Genomic DNA, 24,927 nt, shown 5'->3' on the forward strand with positions numbered 1-24,927 from the left:
AATATATATAAAAAAACAATAATAATTATAAGACTAGATCTATGAATCCAAGCATGAAGTAAGAACTAAAAGAATTTAAGGGACTAACATAATATTTGACCAAAACAAAACTCAAAACTCAATAAAATGCCCCAAACACAAGCAACATATAAGCCATTAAAATTTTCCAAGATATCAGAGTTAGACATCAAGGTAGTTTCATGTACTTGAATGAGCCCATTGTTGCTTTGGGTTAGTCTTGTTAATTAGTTATTTATCATTTAGTAATAGTCGGACACTATCTATGTGAAAAGAAATAGGTCCCAACCTCATCAAATCCAGTTGTATTTCCTATCGCAGATAAGAAACAAATAATGTAATGATTAACTATGAAACATCAATCTTAAAATAACATGCATCAAAGTGATGTTGTTGTAATGTTACAATGAAAAATACAAATATAGAACGTATCTTTACCTGAATTTGACATATAGTAATCTTGCATAATCAATGGAACATGTATACCAAAATAAGAGTTCTAGGGTATTTCAATTTCCTAGTTGTCATCTTGGTCCTCATTTTATAAATTGTGAACACGATCTTCTCTAAATGAACTGTGATTATGAGCCTCCAAAACATTATGTTCTATACCAAGTTCATTAGAGAAATTTGTTATATTGTTTTCTCCCCTTCTATCACAATCTGATCCCCAAAGAGTTAGCGCTCTTTCATATGGAAAATTGTCAATGTCATAATTTGTTACATATAATCTTAAACATGTATCCACATGTTTATCAAGCTTAATCCTCAACTTCGACTTCAAGAATGATAATGCACTAAACATTCTCTCATCCTCCATTGATCCCAAAATCATGGTTTGACACAAATCTGCTAATTTGAAATATTCTGATATGTTTTCTTGCAGGTATTGGCTAGCACTTAAAGTATTCCATAATCTTGTTATAGCACCATTTTCATTAGGATTCTCCAAAAAAGGATATTGCTTCCATATTTTTTTAGCAAAGCGTTGACCTTGTTGATAAAATTTTGATGAATCTAAAATACCTTCAATTTGCTCTCCATGTATCGAGACTTTCTTGCAAAAATGGTCTACTAAACATTTTAATCTTTTTTGGAAATCGGATTTTAAAGTTCTTGGCCATTGACAATTGTTCAAATATTGAGGGTATACCACACACATGGCCTCCAACAATTCATCTCAAGGAAATCGTTCTCTTATTTCTAATGATAGTGATCTTGCAATTTCTATCAAATTTTGTCTCACTCAAATCACAATATTATCAAATTGGTCTCTTAACATGGGGAAATCATTGGTGATTCGTCCCGTCTTACTAATATAATGAAAGGGAACCATATACCCATGATACATAGTATCCCTTTTTCATTAAACGTAATTTTTTTTTCAATATTTTCTATATTGATGATCTTAGTCCAACTTTTAAACTCTGGACCAGTAAAAGAGTCTGGCATCATATACAAATTATCCAATACAAGACATGTTGACTTTCTCACATTTGTGTATTCCGCAAGATACATTGTGAGATTCCGAGACATTTTCACAAGGAAATTCATTTCATGTAGCATAGGAAGAATTCCAGCTAATGTCAATAATGTCTCTGTTAGAAAAATATTATATATGACAGAGAAATGCAAGACATATAATATGTGAAAAAAACACAAACACATAAAACTAGAGAGACACAGATATATGTGGTTCACTCAGTTTGGGCTACGTCCACCTCAAACAGCCAGTCGTTCCTTTCTATTATCCAGCAAAATGAAGAGACACAACCTATAGCATATCCGTTGTAATATCCTTTGTTTTCTCTCACAGTCTCACCTCTCTATTTCTCGCTCGAAAAAATACACATATATACCACAACCTCAATAAAATACCCTCATACAAAGAGAGGGGTTGCCTTCTAGGGCAAAAAACCCTAAACTAAACATAAATTCTACTGTCAGATCATCCGCCTAATGAATGGCCCAGATTGACTGGAAATTAGTATACTTTTATAAGGAAATTTTACATCTGTTTTTAGCTTCGGAGGCACTTCCCTCGAAACCCCCGCCGAGGGACCGCTGGCCCCTGAACCCCCCAACTGGGGGGGATGGCCCCCCCTCCTCGAACCCCCACGGGGGGGACAAGTCTCCCCTGTATGGAGGGGTGTACAATCTTCCTTGGGTATACATCCGACTGAAACAAAAACCTCTAAATTAGGATGATAATCATGCTCCACACCCAACAATCTCTATATTAGTTAGTCGAGAAAGAAGATCTTGAGCTTTGTCTACATTATAGAGATTTTCATACATCAACCCTACCAAAGATTTGAACTCACTAAATAGTCTTTGAGCTGGTCCATTTAATGAGATCCATCTTGTATCAACATCTTTCAGTAGTTTTTTTCCATCCGTAACACCATCTGTAAATTTTTGAAACTCTAAATATTGTTTGGGACTACGAGAAAAGTATGCATGAGTCTCACGTACAAGATATTCAATTTTAGAAACTCATGGAAATTTGCTTACTATTTTAAATCCAAGATTCATCCTATGAGCCATACAATGAATATTAAGCATATATGGTGAAGTTAATAGTTGTAGCCTAACATAAAGGCCATTCCTTTGTCCTTGCATTATCGATGCTCCATCTACTCCAACACATACCAACTTTTTTGCAATCATTAAATGATCCATACCACTTTCCTTCCAACCATTAAGAACACGTTCATAAATATTTTCAGCTGTAGAAGTCTCTCTCATCTTTTTAATCCCAAGTAGATATGAATGCCTAATATGGTCATTAACCATTAGCTGTAACCTCATCCAAAGAAAATGCCGAAAACCTAGCATTTGCAATCTTCTCTTTCAAATCATCCTTTTCTACTTAAGCTAGATATCTTGCCCATTCCCAACCACTGGTTATAGACCAATGAGAAGATGGAAAGTTTGGCACTTGAAGAAAAGATATAAATTTCATGTGATCTAGATAATCTATCATAGGACGACCTTTAGATAAGATGTGAAATACAATGCTTAATTGTATCGTCTTGGATAACAAACTTCTTTCCATCATCTTTTCAAATAGAGATATGATGGTTCCTCCACTTGCCTCAAGTTTCCTCTTACTTATTAAATATTTTTTATATTCTTCTGCATATTCAACATGTCGATATTCCTCAGAAGATTTCCATCTAACAATAGATTTATCTTTACCATTTACAATTTTCTTTTCATACACCTTTCCTACATGTCTGTGTACTGTATGTAGCTTCATCTGAAATTTCACTACCTTTTGAGTTTTCCAACTACACGCATTACATCTAACTTGTTGGAAAACCTCGTTCTCATTTGTAGGAGGTATTTCTTCAATAAATGGAAAACTTGAGACCCAATTTTCTTGGAATTGTCTCCCTACAGTCCACTGGCCTCCTTTCCTTTTCCGCGAATGGATTGTGTCACCTTCCAAGGAAAAATCTTTAACATTTTCATCACCAATTTCTATTGAAACTGCATTTATCTCACCCTGATAACTTGAGGAACCTATTATTTCATCCATCGTATGGATATCAAATGCATTTCCACAAGAGTTAACCTCTCTCTCAATAATAGATTGTTCAAAGGAGCTTGAATCATAAAGAGAATGTGTATATATGGATGGAGCCTTTTGAAAGTATGATAATACATCCATTTGCCTTGATGGTTTCTTCCCACGATTATCTTTTGACATCTCAATGAATATTCCACACGTAAAATTTCAAATTGATCTGCAAACCTGCATCAATAGTTTCCAAGAGTTGAGATATGCTTCAAATAAATTCACTTGTTCATAGAAAATAGAACTGTACTTTGCAAAACAATTGTTGAGTCAACATTGAAAGAATATATATAAGGAACTAAATTTTGAGGCAAAATGGAATTTCACAAAAAATATTTAACAACGATAATGGGAAACTGTTAATTTTTAAGACATTAAATATGCTAATTCATTTGTATAACATTGAAACAACGTCATCCTTGCAGGTCTATCTTAGTCATTTTGGTTTACTAGTTTGGCTTGGGTCGATATCCATGCTAGATATCTATGGGTGGGCTTTGAATCATTCCCATTCCATGCAGTCAGTTTTTTGGACAAATTCTATTAGAAAAATTAGTGACTCTTTGATTTTTGTGCAGAAAATAGAATATTAATCCTCATAGATTTGAATGTAGGCATGATCTAGCATGAAATCCATTGTTAAATGAGTAAATTTCATATGGATTTGTTATAGAATTCCCTTGTCATTTTACTGTTAAACACCAACGATTTCATACACTCAATGTGGTACAGTTACACACCAACGATTTCATACACTCAATGTGGAACCAAGAACACTAGCACTAGTTTAAATGCAACATATTTTATGTTTTCTCATCCTCACTATGAGATCATATTCAAAATAATTTCAACTAAAAACCACTAAGAGAAGTAACACATACCTTTCAATCTAGGGATTACAATTCAAACAAGCCTTAGCAAACTTCCTGAAGACACCTTCACTAGCTTTTTCACTGACTAAAGAATTTCAAACTACTTTGGATCATCTTCTGAGATTTTTGAGCCTTGGATCTCTCATCTTAGGTATTTTAATTGATTTCCCCATAGATCAAAGGCAGCAAATTGGAGTTCGATACCATATTTTACTTAATCCATGGTCATACTCTAGAGTAAGAAACATAACACTGGTTGTTTTAAAATATCATACCATTTGTCTCCTTAAACATTGCAATAGCTGGTCAAACTCATGTGATTATATCATATACTGCTCAAGTTAGATACTGGATAACACTGAAAACTAAAGCATCTATTCAATCTTATAAAAGAAATCTTAACTAACTTTGACTGAGGTATTTGAGATACTTTGAATATTCTGAGGCCATGTATGAGGCTTATTTTCCATCTGTGAAAAAATATAATGCATTCTCAACCTACTTTAAAAACAATGAGGTTTTTTAGATAGATTAGCTGGTCACTGAGGCCCTTAAATAGACTCTTGACCTTCCTTAGATTCAAATTGAGGTTTTAGATGTATTAGAGCAAATGATTTCCTAAGGATTTCTCAACATGGTATTAGAGCTAATGTCAAAAGTATATGCAACTAGAAGAACACAAGAGGGACCTTTGCATTGCTCCATAATGCAAAAAAGAATGGCTTGTTTGCATAATCATAGAACCAAAAAATCTAGAAGTGACGAAGGCCATTTCTTGAGCATACCTATATTAGTATAAACCTCTCAAACTAGATCAAAGATTTGTGCAGGAAACCACCAAAAAAATTTAAGGAACGTTTTTTTATCTCTATGAAAAACCCATTTTTAAAATGAAATTTTATGGATTACTTTTGGGTAATCTATTAACATCATAACTCCAAATCAGACCTAGTATCTAGGAGGTAGTCAAAATCTTACAGGACCAAATACATGGCTACAAGAGGAACCTGTAAGTGAAAATTGAAGTAAAGATAGATCATTGTGATAGAATGAAGACCAGAAGGAAGAATATAAGTCAAGTTTCAAAAGGTCTAGATTTTTTATTGAGCTCAAAAGAGAGACTTATTTTAGGTTGAAGGTCCTATGCATATGTACAAGAAGAACGAAAAATAAAAATATAAGTTTTGTGGCCTAATTCTAGCTAGCAAAGTGAAGCAACAAAATAAATTTGAAAGAATTTATAGAGGTACCAGACCTCTTTAAAAATAGAAAAATAAGGAAATAATATGGTATCTCAATCAACGTTCATTTGAGGCAGGGAATCGTAATAAAAATCCATTTTAAAGATTTCTAGGAGTATCCACAATATACCCTTTCCTTTTTCACACACCTTTCTTCCCTTAGAAATGTAGATAGAAACTTCATATTACTTGCTTGGATGGATGTCACACCCTGACACCCTACACATAATCATATGCACATAATATAACCAATGCAGATCAATGAAAGGGCCGGTGCTAAGCAATTTCGTTTGCCAACTGTGTAGCATATGATTATGTGCATGTGCATTTGTGGTATTTTTAAACACCAACGATTTCATACACTCAATGTGGAACCAAGAACACTAGCACTAGTTTAAATGCAACATATTTTCTATTTTCTCGTCCTCACTATGAGATCTTCTTCAAAATAATTTCCACTAAAAATCACTAAGAGAAGTAACACATACCTTTCAATCTAGGGATTGCAATTCAAACAAGCCTTAGCAGACTTCCTGAAGACACCTTCACTGGTTTTTTCACTTATTAAAGAATTTCAAACTAATTTGGATCATCTTCTACGATTCTTGAGCCTTGGATCTTTCATCTTTTAATTGATTTCCCCATAGATCAGAGGCAACAAATTGGAGTTCGATACCATATTTTACTTAATTCATGGTCATACTCCAGAGTAAGAAACATAACACTAGTTGTTTTAAAAAATCATATCATTTGTCTCCTTAAACATTGCAATAGCTGGTCAAACTCATGTGATTATGTCATATACTACTCAAGTTAGATACTGGATAACACTGAAAACTAAAGCATCTATTCAATCTTATAAAAGAATTCTTAACTAACTTTGACTGAGGTATTTGAGATACTTCAAATATTCTGAGGCCATGTATGAGGCTTATTTTCCATCTGTGAAAAAATATAATGCCTTCTCAACCTACTTTAAAAACACTGAGTTTTTTTAGATAGATTAGCTGGTCACTGAGGCCCTTAACCAATGCAGATCAATGAAAAGGAATATGAAGATGGGAACAAAGGCCTAGATTGTGATCTTGCCAAAACTAAGGAATTCGGTGAAAATGGTGGTAGGAATGTGAGGTTCAACACTGACAACCAATATTATATCTTTGACATGTTAATACATTGTCATAAATGTTGAGACCATGCCTCTATTAGCGCCTAAGACTACACATACTATAAAACAACGTAGAGAAATGCTTCCTAGATAGGATAGGTTGTTATGTTTCAATAAATAAATTGTGCACAATCGTTACACCTATGCGCACACGACCAGTAAGACTCCTGGCTATGGAATAAAAGAAACGCACTAACTAAAGTACTTCGAGTTGGCCTGCAAATAAGGAACTTGCATACAACATTTTCAATAGAAAAATTTATTAAAGCATGACAATGTAGATGTCGTGCATTATCATATACAATATGTTTACTACAGATTTACCTTAATTAGCAATACTAATTCCACAAAACAAGCGAAGGACAGAATGCAGTTACATATCCAAGAAGAGCATTCATAATGGCTTGAGCTAGAACATAAAGGGAACCAATAGATATCGAAAAACATGCTAACACACACAAGCATAATAATTAATGTAAAATAATTGTGATAAAAACAGAGGAAGCACAGTAAGATAACTATGGGTGTAATATGAGAGTTACTACAGTGAAACTCCAAAACGGATGGCATGGAAACATATTAATGTATTATGCTATCTAAAAGCTAACAATAAGATAATTACAAAAAGATGCATATGCTAATTTCCAAAACAATAAAGACAAGAATCTCATGTAAAAGGAATGTTTAGAAACATAGAATTCAATTCCCCGGCCAAAATCCAAGGCATGGAAGTTCGAAGTAACATAGGAGAAGACATCACTTACAAAAGCATAGAAAGATCCTTCCCTACAGGATTGGGGAGGCCTTTCCATGCATGTCCACAAAACACAATCTGAATGCCCCAAGACTAGTTGAAAACAATGTCCTAAGAAAAATTGCAAAGACTACCTAAAAAAGGCTAGTATCTCATTTTTTCTTTTTGGCAGGAGGCTCTTCATCCTCATCATCATGCCTCTGCTAGTGCCTAAGACTATACATCCTGTGATACACAATACAAATATGTGACTGAATGTGATTGTTATAAACATTAGTGACTGGACACAAATACAAATACAAATATGTGACTAAATGTGATTGTTATAAACATTAATGACTGAATACAAATATATAGGGTAATGTAGCGATATATTTTAGAAAAGTAACTAATGGTTACAGGCTGGTGGAAACAATGAATTAACCTTCAATTCATGCAATGTAAGCTATAATTTGTGGCTGGAGATGAGTCTGGAATGCACAGAGATGGAGGCAAGGGCATTAGCCTTGAGTAGAGAAAGAAGATTAGATAATTGGAATAGGGATTTGTAGTTCTCCTCTCTTTGCAACATTATGGGTTTGTGCAAACTTGAGCTGCAATTAAAATCAATCTAGTTGCAACACAAACTTGCTCTTGTGGAATGAAAAATATGAACTCAATAAACATTCTCAGATAAATGAGACATAAAAGCAGTCATGAACATTCCCAAAGGAAAACATCAACAGATTGCACTTTGAAATCAACCATCCCAACTAATCTGTCACTCACAGTAGACATGGGACATCTAACAATTTTATTTATATTACATCATATCTTTCACATTAGTGACTGAATACAAATATATATGGTAATGCAGTGATATTTTTTAGAAAAGTGACTAAAGGCTACAGGCTGGTGGAAACAATGAATTAACCTTCAATTCATGCAATGTAAGCTAAAATTTGTGGCTGGAGATGAGTCTAGAATGCACAGGGATGGAGGCAACAACATTAGCCTCGGGTAGAGAAAGAAGATTAGATTCTAGCGCTAGAGTCTGCACACATCTTCGAGAAAATTGTAGTAGAAACTATGATAGTGCTGGGTGACTTGAGTCTCTGGACAAATCAACAAGCATAAAACATGTTGAAAATTGGAATAGAAACTACACATAATTTGAGAAATTCCCCACAACCAATCGATAAGTGACACGCGAAGACATGGGAAAAGTTTTCAAATGTTGTATGCAGACACGAAGAGCCAAAAATAATGTATAAGCATATTCATATTCAAGTAGTTGAATGGTTGCTACTTACCTGGCAACGAGTCAACAATTCAGAAATGGTCCAAATGGAGGATTCTTTCACAAAATTGATACCTTGCGCTACCTGCAACGAGTCACCAAGAAATGGAGGATGATTTCGATTCACATAATGTATACCCTGGTCCTGGCGCTGCTTGAAAGGAGTCACCAACTCAAAAATAAAAAATGGAGCCAACTCAGAAATTAGAAATGGAGGATTCACAAACTGACTATCAAATTTATACATCCTTGCCATTGATGAAAACCAGATTTGAAAACAAGGAGCCGTATCACCCTTGCCCTCCATTTGAAAACCAAGAAATTAGGAAATTAGGGCGATTGGGAGCAAATTCAACCTCCCAAACCAGAAAATGTGCGATTTGCAAGAATTTAACAACCTCCCAAACCAGAAAATGGGTGATTTGCAAGAATTTAACAACCTCCCAAACCAAAAAATGGGTGATTTGCAAGAATTTAACAACCTCCCAAACTAGAAAATGGGCGATTTGCAAGAATTTAACATCTCAAAGCAAAAAATTGGGCGATTTGCAAGAATTTAACCTCCCAAACCCAGGCGAATCGGGCCAAATGAGTTTTGCATGGTTTAGCCGCCCCTTTTTTTGGGGGCTAAAATGAAAAAAATAATTATTTTTTAAATAAAAGTTGGGCTAACTATATCAAATGGGTGTTTTATAAAAATTTTGCCCCTCTAAAATGCAAAACCCCTTAAATTTTGCCCTTGGGCTAAAATTCGCCCCTAAAATTTACCATGCTTAGTGTTTTTTGCTCAGGAGAGCCATTTGCATTTAAATGCTAGACCTGCTAGTATGATGGTTTCAAACAATCCCACCGTTGCAACGTAAATACCCTGATCTCCATTCTCCACTTCGACATGGAACAAGTGAGCTATTATAATTACACATCAATTCTGTCACAACAATTTGACAACATGAGTAACACTAATATAATATATTTTAGGAGAAAATGATATGTAGCGTCATAAATTATACAAGTAGTTTAAATAATATATGAAATGGCTCTTTTTTTGGTCAAATTTTCCTAAAATTGATAGATATTTTTAAGAATCATAAGTTTAAGTTGTTTAATCTACAAATTAGTTAGAGTGCCTTAAAAGTTTTTTAGGGTGCTAAATTCCTTAATGCATTCAAAAGTACATTTTAATTGATAAAAAAATACAATATTGATTAAAATTATATTACCCAATTTAGATAAAAAAAAATAATTATGTCTATTAGTTAAACTAAGTCTAAATTATATTAATAATCATGACATGGCTACCATTCATGATTTGGTCTAGAAAGAAACCTCTAAAAATGACAAAAATATTATTATCAATAATTCCTCTTCCTCTCCAGTTTTACAACTAGCTTCCTGCGGGACCAGTCACAAGGTGATGATATTCAATGTAGTCTTAGCTTGAACTGTCTAACCTTTTCTTTCTTCATGTTCTTTCCCCTTATGGAAAAATTCTTCTCGCTCATGTTTTGGGAGTTTGTTCTCAATGATTTTTTTACTCATTTAGATTCTTCAAACATGTCCCATGGAATGTGATATTGATTATCACTTTATTAAGACAAGTTCCCATTGTGATCTTTATTAGATAATTCTGTCTTTTAAATACATGCTTTCAAGTTCTGACTTGAGTGTAAAATTTGTAAATATTGCCTTAAGTAATAATAATAAAGTTGGGTTAATTAAAGTTAGACAATGGAGATGTGATCTATCTATCTCTATTGGTTGGTTAAGGATAGAAATTGGAGATTTGTGGTTCATTTATTTCTATGTGTTTCATATCATTTGTTCCGTTCCATTAACCTCTATTTTTCATTTTCAGCCACAAATATTATATTATAGCTCATGTGTTGCATATAAAACTAAAACATATAATCTGTTCGAGCATGTGTTTGTTGGCTCGTGTATGCTAGTTTCTAGCTATTCTATTCCAATCTTTGACCAACGCATATAAATGAATAAATCAAAAGAAAATGTAAATGTGTATTTAACGATTCAAATACACAACATGGTGATTCAATATGCTAACCTATAGTGACTAGGTGTTCATCCATATCTACATAAACAACATGGTGATTCAATATGCTAACCTATAGTGACTGGGTGTTCATCCATATCTACATAATTTTTATTGCTGAAGACATCATAAGCTTACCACATTCAGGGTCCTATCCAATAATGACAAAAGAAGCCAAATTCAAATTCAATCTAGGATTTCCATACAACATCACTTCATCATTAATGATCTGGTAGGCAGCGACCTTAAAAATAGATCTTTCTAGCAATCGAAATCTGCACACATTACATGAACCATATCAAAACATACAAAAAAACCAACGTTAACAGTAGTAGCTAATTTTATGCACATTTTAGATCCATCATGACTCTCAATTATGGGCACCCATCTGCATTAATATCTCAAATGCCATGGAGACCTAAAAAAAATAAGTGATAAAAAACTCCCATCTACTAGCCATTTTCTCACCATTAACCGCTTAGATGATTTTTTTTCCATAACACAGTCCACGAACATGGAAAATCATCCTCGTAATTTACAACGAAATATTTACTTAAATCCAACACCAAAACATTTTAATGCAACTTACTCAAATGGACTTTGTGTAGCTTGAAAAAACGTACTTTAGTAACGGGGATTGCATGTAAAGAGAAGCAAACATGTAGGAATGGACTAATTCATGAGACTCAATTGTAGTGGTGAGCACAATTTTGTCTTCACCAATCTATTCCACCGACTTGCCCTGCACTTCCAAAAAAACGATGCTTATCTATCGCAAAAGTTTTGATGTTGATTCTATTCTCATCGCACGTATTTAACATGAAAAATTGTTCTCCATTACACAACCAATGAAAACGTTCAAAAGCATGCTATTATTTTTGGTAAAAATGTTTATATCATATTTTGTGTTAAACACAAAGGAGTTTGCCTTTTTTTTTATTATCTTATTTGGAAGTAAAGACAATTTTCATCGAGTAATTTTTAAGTGTAATTTTTTGGAAAGTTTTTTGGTTTATTTTGGGATTTAATTTGTTTATTATTCGACACAGATTCATTGAAATCACAATTTTCACAGGTGAACTCTTCACAATCAAATTGCCCCATGGATTTTGATGGTTCTTAATCTATATATAATCAAAAAACTAGATTAAACAACACAAATTAAGATTTGGCCACAATTTTTTTCCTCAATCTGTCAAAAACTATAAAAAATCACACTTAAAAACTACTCGAATCCTAATAAAACTGGACCATATGAACACCAGCAAACTGACAAAACCTTACATAAACTAGACCTTACATAAAAAGAGAAATGGTAACTAGATATACATATAGTGGGGAACAATGATGATTATAACATTAGGATACGTGGCTCTTAAAAATCGGAACACAAATTATTAATGTGAAACAACTCTGATCACTCTCACACCATAAGTCTGAGAGAGGTGTGAGGAGAGACAACATTAATGTCGCCTACTCCTTGCAGTCTTGCTCCATGCATAAATGGATGTCACAGACACTTTGGCCCGATTGTCTAGCTAGCTTGTGGTCAAAAGTACATGACTAGGCTTATTTTGACACCCAAAGATTTCTGGCAAGTAGTTTGTCACTAGTCTCCAAGTAACACTTTAACAAATCCTAGCCCAAATAAAACACAATTTAATATAAAATAATAAAATAACATTAAAAAATTAAAAAACCATCAAAAAATAAGTTTAATAAACTTTAGAACACTTCATAAGTGAAATACAAAATTTTTAAACTTCCAAAATAAAAAATTTAAACATGAAAAGAAGACCCTATGAAGGCCAAATTCCAACCCTCATCCTGGTCTCATCACAAAATTTATGCAACATATATTAATATGGAGTTGTTTTTAGTGTGATTTTTTGGATTTTTTGGAATCCAATTTAAAAATATGAAGTGAAATCTTGATTTGTGTTATTTAAACTGGTTTTTTGATTGTATATATGGATTCAACACCTTGAAGAACCCTTAGGGCACTTGCATTGTGCAGAGATTTCCCATCAAATTTGAGTTTTCAATAAATTCCTACCAGATTTTAAAGAAATTAAACATACCCACCAAAAAAACTTTTAAAAAATTATAAAAGAACAACTCACATTAATATACACTTCCTAGAAAAATATATAAAAGAAAATATTAAATTTAATTAATATGCGCTTAGTTGAAAATTATATAAAATAAATATTAAATTTAAATAATATTTGCAAATCTAATTGTATATATCTCCACCTACGACAATATTTATATTACTTTACTGCAAAGTTGACTTTATTATTATTATATTATTGACTTTATTATTATTATATTATTTACAGAGGAAGATATCCTTATTTAAGAGGAGAGGCTCGGCCCAAAAATGATATGTAAAAGATAAACTTGGATTGAGCTGGGCGGCCATATGTCCGTATTCTTCTTCCAATCCACTGCTTCTCGATAACTTAAGGAAAACTGGTGTCACCATGGATAAAATTTGTTATGGCAAATGGACCGCATGGATAGCTCCCGTAGTAATGCTTTTGCTGAGTTTATTCTATGTGATCACTGCTCAACCAGGTATGTCTTGAAAAGGCTCATGTATGCAACGTTGCAGTATTTCTCTTTCGTCTACTTTTTACAGTCGTCATTGAACGACTCTTCTAGGATTTGGGGAACAAGATATTTGATTTGTTTATTATTTTCTTGGGCGTGCAGAATTTCTTGGGCGTGCAACAGATTCTGGAGAGAGTAAGACTTGCCCTCGCTAAATTTCTCATAAGTAAATTACAGTATTACAAATCAACGCCTAACGAAGTTCTCAAAATGCAGTTGATGCTCTTAACGCTATCAAAAGTAGATTTGACATAAAAGATTGGATTTCTCCTTGCTATTTGATACCGTGGGATGGAATTAGCTGTGATAATGAACGCTTCATTTCTGAACTGTAAGTTAAATTCTTCGATTTCTTTATTGCTGAAATCGTGAAATCATGAGGCATATAAGCGAAATTGTTGCCAGAAATTTGTCGGGAAGGAATCTTACGGGAGCGGTGCCTGGCGATATTGCACAGGAAAATTAGACACCAGTTACCATAGATACAAATTTACCTGAACCTTAATTCGATGGGTAAGGAACCTTACTATCAATCATCCAAAATATACATATTTAACAACACTGAGAACAGAATATGCAGTAGTGCATCTTCTGCTTGAGACTAACCATGAGTATCGGCATCGCGTTACAGGTGACACCGCATCTACTAGAGACCGATGAAAATGGTGGCAAAATAATAGATGTCATAGACAAAAGGTTGTGTGGAGATTACTGCCTGAAATCCATGATTAATGTTGCCAAAACAGCCATGAGATGTGTCCAGGCTTTACCGTCTTCTAGGCCGCCTGTGAGTGAGGTAGTGGCAGAGCTCAAAGAGGCTATCAAACATGAGGATAATGAATCTATTTCAATTGCAGAGGAGAATGGTATCCAAAATGGGCATGCATTGACTGGCCAGGCGAATTCAACTAAACGCGAAGGAATGGAGTGGAGCGATAACTTCGCAGATAACTTCGCAGATATGGATCGAACGAGAGGGGCGAACAGAACTCTAATTCTAAAGAATGTTTAACCTTCTTTATAAAAATTGTTATGTATAGCACTTCCATGGGAGCATCTAACTACTTTGAGCCGGTGTTGATTAATACTATCTTTCTCAAACTTTATATTTTTGTATAATCGTTCAATAAATTTGAATAAGGTAGTAATTTCCTTTTTGTCTTAGAGTCAATGCTTTCGGATTCTGAAGTAACAACGAATGTGAAGGTATGAGTATCATTCCCAGATCATACCCGTTGCCAGCAGAACCAATATTTCCTTAAAAAATTAAGTTCTTCTCAATTATAATGATGCACGAAATTCTATTCGAACTAAACAATCGTAATGTCACCATTAAATTTGTGTATGCTCTGCTCCCAGAAACTACAGTGAAAAGGACAGAAAATGAAATCCAAACTGACCATTGCAATGAAAGATTTTTTCATTTAGACTTTGTTGGTTGTATCTTACACAGAGCACACAAAATGACAAGTGCCACTTTCGCAGTAAGCATAAGATTATATGCATTTAACTCTAGTTCGTATAAGCCCCAGGCACCCTCAAATTAAAAGAGCACAGGCACCCTCTGATCTGATTTGTTTTTAGGAAAAAATTAATAGAATGTGCTTGATGATTAACTAACGGAGGGCAGTCAAATAATCCCTTCACAATTAAGTTTCGATTTTCCTTTTTCATCTTCCAATCCTTTCAGATATTTATTAATCTTTCTCATATGCGTTGGAAAGGCAATATGGAAAAGACAAAAATTCACACACAAAACACACAATTTGTTTTTTTCTCTATTAAACACACAAATTTGATTGATTATAATTGATCCAATGTGGTGTATTTATGCTTTCTAACTAACCACTCAACTAAAGCTTATCTGGGCTAACGTTTTCATGTAAACCCACACTAAATTTGGCTTTCCCAAATATAAACTGAACTCGAACTAAGTCACACTAGCTCAAATTAACTCACACTCTTAATATAGACTACTTTGTGAGTTGGAATAATTAGATAATTTTAATGCTCCCCTTTAATTATGACCTCTAAACTAAAACACGACTCATCACAACTCAAACATGCTTGCTATTCTAAGTCTCCTCTACCTTCACAACACCTAAGTTTCCTCTATGAAACTCAAGGACATCTTTTTCTAATGGCTTAGTGAATATATCACCCAATTGATCATTTGATTTACAAGGCTTTGAATAAACTTCTCCATTGCTCACAAGTTCTCTTAAAAAATGATATCTTGTATCTATATGTTTTCTCTTTTGATGAAACACAATATACTTCGGTAGTGCAATGACTTAGATGTTGTCACAATAGACTGTTGTTGATCTTCTTGTTTCTCCTGAAGTCCATCAAAAGTCCTTGTAATCATACTATTTGACATCTTGTTGATGTTGTTGTTACATATTTTTATTCTTCTTATGAAAGTGTCACAATAGACTGCTTCTTAGATGTTCATGATATCACACCTGAACCAAGATGAAACAAATAACCAAGAGTGTTTTCCCTATCATCCAAACTTCCTACAAAATCACTATCACTGTAACCAACCAAATCTTTCTTTTTTGTGCTTTCACATAATATGCCACAATTTGCAGTTCTCACTATGTATCTCACAATCCTTTTGCTAGCTTTTCAATGTGATTCTTTTGATGACTCCATAAATCTAGAAATCAGACTAACTTCATGCATAATATCCGATCTTGTAGCTGTGAGATACATAAGATTGTTAACCAATCTTCTGAACAGATTTGGATTTACATATGATCCTTCATCATCCTTACTTAACTTTGTACCTATCACTATTGGTGTAGGAGCAGGTTTACAACTTTCCATTTTGAATGTTTTTAGCAATTTTTTTTCATATTTATTTTGACAAATAAAATTCCTTCTCTGATTGCTCAGCTTCTATGCTAAGAAAATATTTCATAAGACCAAGATCTATCATTTCAAATTCTTTCTTCATTGGTACTTTAAACTAGTCTAGTTCAAGATCACTAGTATAAATCATATCATCTAAAGGCAAACGAATAATCAAAATTTGACCATGCTCATTTACATTTGTGTACAATATTGGTTCAATGTTGCTTCTGCTAAGTCCATTCTTGATCATATAACTGTGAATTTTTCTATACTAGATTCTCAGAGATTGTTTGAGTCCACAGATGCTTTTTTAAATTTGTAAACTTTGTCTTCATGACCTTCAACTTCATATGTTGAAAATAGCAACAAGAAATGTTAAAAATAGAATTCAGAATTTCCAATTTAATTTGTCCTTGAATTAAGTTGTGAATTAAAATCGAATTCTATTCTCATAGCAACTTGTAAATAGTTAATTAAGTAAAATTAACTTAATTAGCTTAGGAATTTCGAGTTGGAAGTCTTTTGAAAGTCATGTATATGTTCTCCCTAGATTTTAGGGGTCAAATATGAGTTCATATTGAGTTGTAATTAGATAACTCAGTTTTACTGAGTTATAGTGAGTTAAACTAATTAAAAATTGTTTGTTCAGCTAGTAGAGGATTAACAATCAGTTAGTGCACTGGCGCATCCACAAGAGCTACTCCAGATAACTGAAGATTCACTCATTGGAAACTCATGCATGTCAGTTCTGAGAATGACCCAGTTGAGATTAGAGTGCAGGGACAATGTACTATTAGTTGTATGATTTATTGAGTTGTAAATATCGTGCATACAATCAAGAAGAGAACCTAATTAGGATTGTGTAGTTTTGGAAGCATGAATTCCCTATAAATATAGGCTATTCATCCTAGGGATTGCGCAAGGAAATAGTGGCTTGGAGAGCTGTAGAATAGGCTAAGGAGTTGGCTTGGGCTAGCTTGTGAGTTGAGAGTTGATTATACTTGTGCAAGGATTGTTCTTGTGGGAACAAGCATTGTATTCTCCTCTTAGATTTTTGATTAATGCAATATCGATAGTATGGGTTTTGAGTTGTGGATTTCCCCGGATAAATATTATGTTATGTGTAATTGATTATCTTCCTCTTGCTGATTATTGTTTTCATTGACCTTTATGGGCTTCTGCTATAAAGAGTAGAGCAGATTCTTGTCTTGTGTTTTAGGAAATTACAGGAGTTGTGAATCTACTAAAAAATTCATATGGTATTGGCACTAAAGATATTATACTAGAAGAGATTTCGAAATTTTGAGTTTTGGGTTACAGTTGAAATTCAAATTTGTAGTACATACTTCAGGATCGGTAGATGGCATTCTACGGTTTGTAGCTCGAGTATGCCTTAAAAGGAAACTCGAATTATATAGCCTGGAGGGACATAATGGAGGTTGTACCAGAGGATAATGACTTGAAGGAATTCATTGATCATGACATTCCTAAACCAACAACATCAAATGCACATAATCTGGTCGAATGGAAGAAGCGTGTGACGATTGTTAGGCGGATAATCCTTGAAGGAGTTCGAGACCAGATTGTCTCGAGTCTCCATGGCAAGGAAACTCCGTATGTTATGTGGAAAGCATTAACAAACTTGTATTAGAACAACATTGACTAAAGGAAATTGGCGTTGAAGGACAAACTTCGAAAAATCAAGATGGAGGTAGGCGACTCAATTCAAAATTACTTGACCAAGTTCACTCATTGTCAAGATGAGCTTGGAAGTGTTGGAATCATTATTGCCAAGGATGATATGGTGAGCCTAGATCTTCTAGGACTTCCCAAGAGTTGGCATAGTTATCATGACTCTATCAATGGGAGGGAGAAGCTGCCAGATTGGGAATGACTCTGGTCGGATTTGGTATAAGGGGAGTTTCGACGAAACACCAAAGATGGGACCTCTTCCAAGGAAGTGGAAGAGGAATTTCCCTTAGCGAGTAAGGGAAAGAAATCCCAAGGCAAGGCAGATGACAAGAAGATGGACTTGTCAAAATTAAATTGTTTTCACTTCACGAGCACAGGCACTATGCCATGAATTGCCCACAGAAGAAAGAAAGCGAGAAGGAGCTTGCAGTAGCCTCAACAGGTGAAGCTCTAGTTTCAGAATTCAAAGTTGATTTCACTCTCATTGCATGCATGGCCAACACTATAATGGGAGGCATGTGGTATCTTGATAGTGGTGCCTCGTTCCATATGTGAAGGGGAACATATATCTCTTTAGTGATTTTGAGGAGAAAGACCTCAAACATAACATAGAGTTTGGAGATGATGGGAGGTATAGTGCTACCGAGTTGGGTACGGTTACCTTTCAGAGGGAGTCTAGCTCACCTCTCGGGATCACATATGTGATGTATGTTCCAGGACTAAAGAAGAATCTTGTTTCGGTCACGGTATTGGAAGACTGTGGCTATGATGTGATTTTTAGGAAGGGAAACATTTTCCTTAGACACATCGCCACGGGACAGGTGAAACAGATCTGTTCACAGGTCAAGAACCTGTATGCTCTTGAGGTACAAGATGCTTGCAAAGCCTTGAGGAGCAAGGCAAAGGTTAGAGACAAGTTATGTTCTTTGTATTAAATACACAAACTGTTGATCTCTGTATTAAATACACAAACTTTGATTGATTACAACTGATACCAATGTGGGGTATTTATCCTAACTACTCAATTAAAGCCCATTGGGATTAACTTTTTCATACGTTCCAAATATAAATTGAAGTTGAACTAGCTCACACTGACTCAAATTAACTCACTCTCTTCATATACACTCAAATGAACTCACACTCTTAATATACACGACTATGCATGCAAGAGCAATTAACTATTTTTGACAATAAGTTCAAGCTGATCGCTTGCAAGATTGATTGTATTCAACACACTCAAGAATGAAGTTTCTCAAACTCTGGTGGCAATGGCATCATCATACATAGATCTGTTTGTTTGTTGAAACATAGGCAGGTAAATTCATCAAATGCTGGTAGAATACATCGTACATAAAAGAAACACTTGAAATTAATGGAGAAAGTTTGTTTCATGGTTGTGTGTGTGCCTTGATTTAGATTCAGTTCCTATTTTTAGGAGATATTTTTGATCTCCCTAAATTGAATGTAATCTTATTTATTTTGGATTTGATGAACAATGTAAAAGAGCAATACTCTAGGTTTAGCTCGTTTCACTTGTGAGCTGCAAGTTTCATTTTAATGTGTCTTCCCATTTTTATCTGACACTCACACCATTAATGCTCCATTATAGGTTTTCTTATCAAATGGATTTTCAGAAGATGAATGATTGAAGAAACCCATTTCATCAAAACTGCAGAAATATTGTTTTTAGATGGAGCATGTAAATAGTGGAAGATATGGACTATGTGGATGTGGTGTACTCATTGCTACTGAACGTGACAAGTATTATCACTTTTGGTGGGAGGGTGGTTCCAGTGCCAACAACAAAGCGGAAATCATCGCATTATGGGGGCTACTATTCACTGCTAGTTGGCTCAACATTTCCAATTTGCATATTTTTGAGGACTCTAAAGGATGCATTGATTGGATAAAGGGGTTGTCATGTTTGCAACGTCATGTTCTAACCTATTGGATGAAGCATATTCGTATCCTGATAAATGCGTTTCAGCACATTGATTTTAATCATATATACAGGGAGCAGAACCTCATTGCTGACTTACTCTCCAAAAGAGGTATTTCAACATCCCCTGGAGTCATACATTGTGTTGTATACAACTGAGACTCCATATTTGACTTCGACACTATTCCTACTTCTTAGATAAGACTAGTATAAAATACTTGCTTTATTTCTACTTTGTTTTTTTGTAACTAATCTCTTTTGAACATAAAATGAACTTTCAGTGAATGATAACATAACAGTCAGTTTATGTTTTTTTTTTCTTTCTCTGATTAAATTTTTTGTTGTTAAGTTTGATATTATACCCTCGGACAAAACCATGTAATTGTACTTTCTTTACTAATATTGAAAATAAGGTTTTTTTGAGTGAAAAAAAAATAGAAATAAAAATAATATAGTGGAAGATGTTGAAAGTGACATTCTCCACGTCACTTTCTTTATAAGAGAATAAACACCCCCCGTAAGGACTTGTTCAATGAACCAGATAAAAATTCGCTTGTTCGACTAACTAATCGATATAATGTACAACCAACATGCTATGAACTGTATAACCAGCACGCTCTTTGATGATATAAGGTAACGAAAATGAAATCGAAAGGCACCATTGCAAACTGCATAGAAAATAAAATTGAAAGGCACCGTTGCAGTGAAAAGTTTTTTCACTCAGATTTTTCGGGCAAAAAATGACAAGTTCCGTATACATTTAACTCTCCTTAAATGTAAAATTTCGCCATTCAAATAACACTTTACATCATTTTCCCTCTAATCTCGATGTCTCCCAAAAAGTAAACGAGGCTGCACAAATGCCACATAATGCAAGTTCATTGATATGAAACATCACTCTTCTTTTTGCACGGCGCGCAAAGATCTTAATGGCAAGTAGCTATAAAATTATGGTGAATCATCACAATAATTATCGAGATATGAATTTTCGAGATGTTGGACACCATTTTGACAAACACAGAGATTATTCTTGACCTCATTTTGTCATACAATTTTGCCAATCCTAATCTTAATCTCAATGTCAATGTAGATATGTTATTGACTATAATAATATTTTACAATAAGTTTTAAGGGTTAGCTCCACTGGCTGAGAGTCTCTATTGTTAAGTGCCTCACCGATTGGGAGGTCACAACGTCAATTCTCCTCTACACCCTTGGGGTTTGGCCATGATAGTTTGGTCGCTGGTGGGATTTGATTCCCTTTCGGGTTGATCTGTGCAGATTAGATAATAGATTTTTATAGTATTATAGAGAAAATGATTTAATTTGTCTAAGTAACGAGACTAAATATTAACAATAAAAAAGGTCATATGTATATAAAATAATAATGAAAAGGATTAAATAATATGAAAAAAGCTTAGTTATTATTATTAAATGGGAAAAAATGTCATACTACTACATCATGAGAAATTTCATGTCTTTTACAATAGGGAAAACCTATATTTATAGTATTTTTGGGTGTCTCTTTACTTGGAGTCTTGCACTTTTATTATATTTCAAATACCATGGGTGAATACCATAAACCACTATTGTTAAAACTAATAAAAGGTTGCATATGGAAAAACTAATTGTACAACTAGCTTTCTATTTTTTTTTCTTCCACCTTTCAAATACCATGCGTGGATACCTTCTAAACCACCAATAGCAGAAAAAAAATATTGAGTGTGGTGATCCACTAACATCCATCTACATGAATCGTCCCCTCTTAGAAAGAAGTGGTCCCCATTACATCAAGTTTCCTCATCAAATGGCCTGGAAACTTTTGTTGAATTTGGCTCATGGTCAGCTGCTTTCCTTGGTGAAGAAGTTATCTTTCATTGACAACCTAGTAGAGTTGTATATTCTACTAGTGTATATCCTTCATTTTGGTGTCCATGATTTAATTTGTTGTAGCTTAAAACTTGTGTGGAACCCAATGTTGGTCATGTTATTGTTTGTATTTGGCATTGACTTTTTACATGACATCATGAAGTTGTTGTTGGAGGTTTTAGATCCTTTCAATAATTTTGACTACTCAATCTGCTTCGACCTAAGCATGGCAGGTATTTATCACTGAAGATGCAATCAAAAGAGTGACATCCATGGGGGTTGTTGACCAGAACCCTGAACATGTTTGAAAATAGCTTAAGAGCTTTGGTCAATACAATTGTGGAGAGTTATGTTATAGCCATGTTGAGCATATGGAAGACTTTCATTCCATGTATGTGGATGTTTGACCTTGAAGTGTAAAGGCACACTTGTAGATGAGGTGAATATGTCTTTGGACCCTCATACAAGATTGCCCACATGTTTATGTTATGTAGAGAGAGATTGTTCTGAAGCTATGGTGGTTATAGTGACCCTTTATTCTCCATCTGGCCAAAATATGAAGCGGACAAACCTGGAAATATGAGATACTACTTTTTAACATGATTTTGCCAATATTAACGAGTTTGTTGTAGTTGGAACTACCTCTACTATTTTGTAGAACTAACCTATCAGAGTAACAATGACACTACGAGGTCGAGACTCAAAATAACATAATGTTTCCACATATAAGGTTGTCCTAGAAGAACATCACAAACTTTGAGTGGGACAACATCACACAATACTTCATCATTGATGCCATAGGACATACGACATTGCTAAATGACATTGATGTCTAATCCATGGCTCAACCAATCAATGGTGTATGGTTGGGAATGTGGCACTGTCGGTAGCTATATTCTCTTGACAATCTTAACTAAGATCATATTATTTTGGCTTTTATTGTCAACAATGAAATGTAGTGGGTCCCCTTCACCCACATTTATTGAATGGAAGAGGTGCTCTCCCTCCTTAAGCTCCTTTAGCTCTTTTGGTTGGATCTTCACAATTACAATGGTAGCATTAGGTTTTACATCAATGAATAACTTTCATTTATTTTTTTTCTGAATTATAATATGATCCAAAATCTATTTTTTTCTCTTTAAGCCTAGCAAACAATATTTGTTTCAAGCAAAATTCATCAGTGTTGTGCCATGGGCTTCTATGGAATTCACACCACCTTCTAGTATCCTTCTTTGACTTCTCATTACCCTTCTTTGCCTGCAACTTGGGCTGATTACCTTGAGGTTGGCTCTCTTTGCTTTGTCCCTTGTTTTGTGAGTTAGGAACTTCCTTTCTAGGCTTTTGTTGTAATGGATTTGAAGATGCAAACACTCACTTATTCTTTTCCTTCAATTTTTTCTCTAGTTAACATAATATTGATAAGGAACCCCTTGTGAGGATATGTCCATGAAATCCATCTCCATTTGGATGTATGTATGTAGGCCACTATGCTACTTCAAAACTAAGTGTTACTCAAAGTCTTTGATTCTCAACTTCGAGTGCAATATATGGAAAATAGTGTTGTTCTCTGGAACTTCTAGTCTCTCTCTTATTGTAGAGTTATCCATATCATGTATTGTTCATCATAGTTTCATTTTGGGTAGAATTCCTCCATTAGGGCATCAACGAAAATGGCCCAAGTGGGTTTGCATCCAATATCCCAGACTCATCTTCTCTACATCTCTCCTAGTAACCTTCCAACCAATATTTGATATGAGGAAGGGATTTTATGAGCATGAAGGCGATCTTCTCATTTTCATTTTTTTTTGGATAGAGTAATAGCCCCTTAATATATTTAACCATATATCCAAAGAATTTGCATCTATTTTGCCTTTGAATAAGGGATATCAAAATTAACTTCTAACTTGAAGGGTGTCTCACCTCCAAAATTGTCGCTCGTTGAAGATGTCTTAGCCAATGTTGACAATTGTCGAAGGATCTAGGTGAAATAGTCCATCATCTTATTCCTCTATCGTGTGAGCAGGGTTGTAGTTTGACAGGAATTTTTCCATCAAAGACCATTTTACTCGTAAAATACGTTGAAATTTTTTAAATGACCATTTGACCTGATGTGTTTGGAAGGATGCATAACGTATTTTTTACGGTTAAGGTTTTTTTAAAAACATTATTAATATATTATCCAGAGAGTGACACCTTTCCATTAACAGACATTATAATAAATCGATAATTATCTTATCAACAAATAAACTTTAATTTTGAATCTTTGCTTGGTAGGATTTCAAAATATGAAAATTTCTACTACAAAACTTTGCAATTCAAACAAAGTGCTACTACAACACTTAATTTTTAAATTTGAATAGTTTTCTTGCAGTGTAATTTTATCTTCATAATTATAGGATGTCTGGGTTATTCTGATCTTGCGATTATAACCCTAATATTTGTAGAGTTGTATAATTATTGAGGTTGTGTCAATTTTTGATTAAGGGTTTGAAAAGTGGTTATAGAAGAAAAACCCATGTGCTTTCCGATGATGATTCTGAAGAATTGAAAGCATTAGAGGACGATAATGGTAGTTTCCTCGACTTTATTTTACATAAATGATCGACTGAAATTAGAATCATGTGCACCATAATCTCCATGATTGTGGCTTCGACAAGACTTGCTGAAAGATATTATTCATGACCATCTCGCTATTCAGAGCTTGGTTATTATTAAGTATTTTGGTTTCTTTTGGGATTGGAATTAAGTATGGTATCTTTTTTTCAGCCCCAAGGGTTAGCTCAGTTGGTCAAAATCAGTGCCTCATCGATCGGGAGGTCACAAGGTCCATTCTCCCCAAAGCCCTTAGGGTTAGGCCTAGCTAGTGGATCGCAGGGCTAGATTCCCTTCAAAGTCAATCAACCGAGATTTTTCCATGGACATAGCCACCACCTGTTGACCAGGGTGTCTGTGAACCACAACCAAAAAAAAAAGTATGGTATATTTTT

The sequence above is a fragment of the Pinus tabuliformis genome, chromosome 7, assembly GCF_031772625.1.
Source record: "Pinus tabuliformis cultivar Carrire ecotype Pingquan chromosome 7, CPIR1, whole genome shotgun sequence".
NCBI lineage: Eukaryota > Viridiplantae > Streptophyta > Pinopsida > Pinales > Pinaceae > Pinus > Pinus tabuliformis.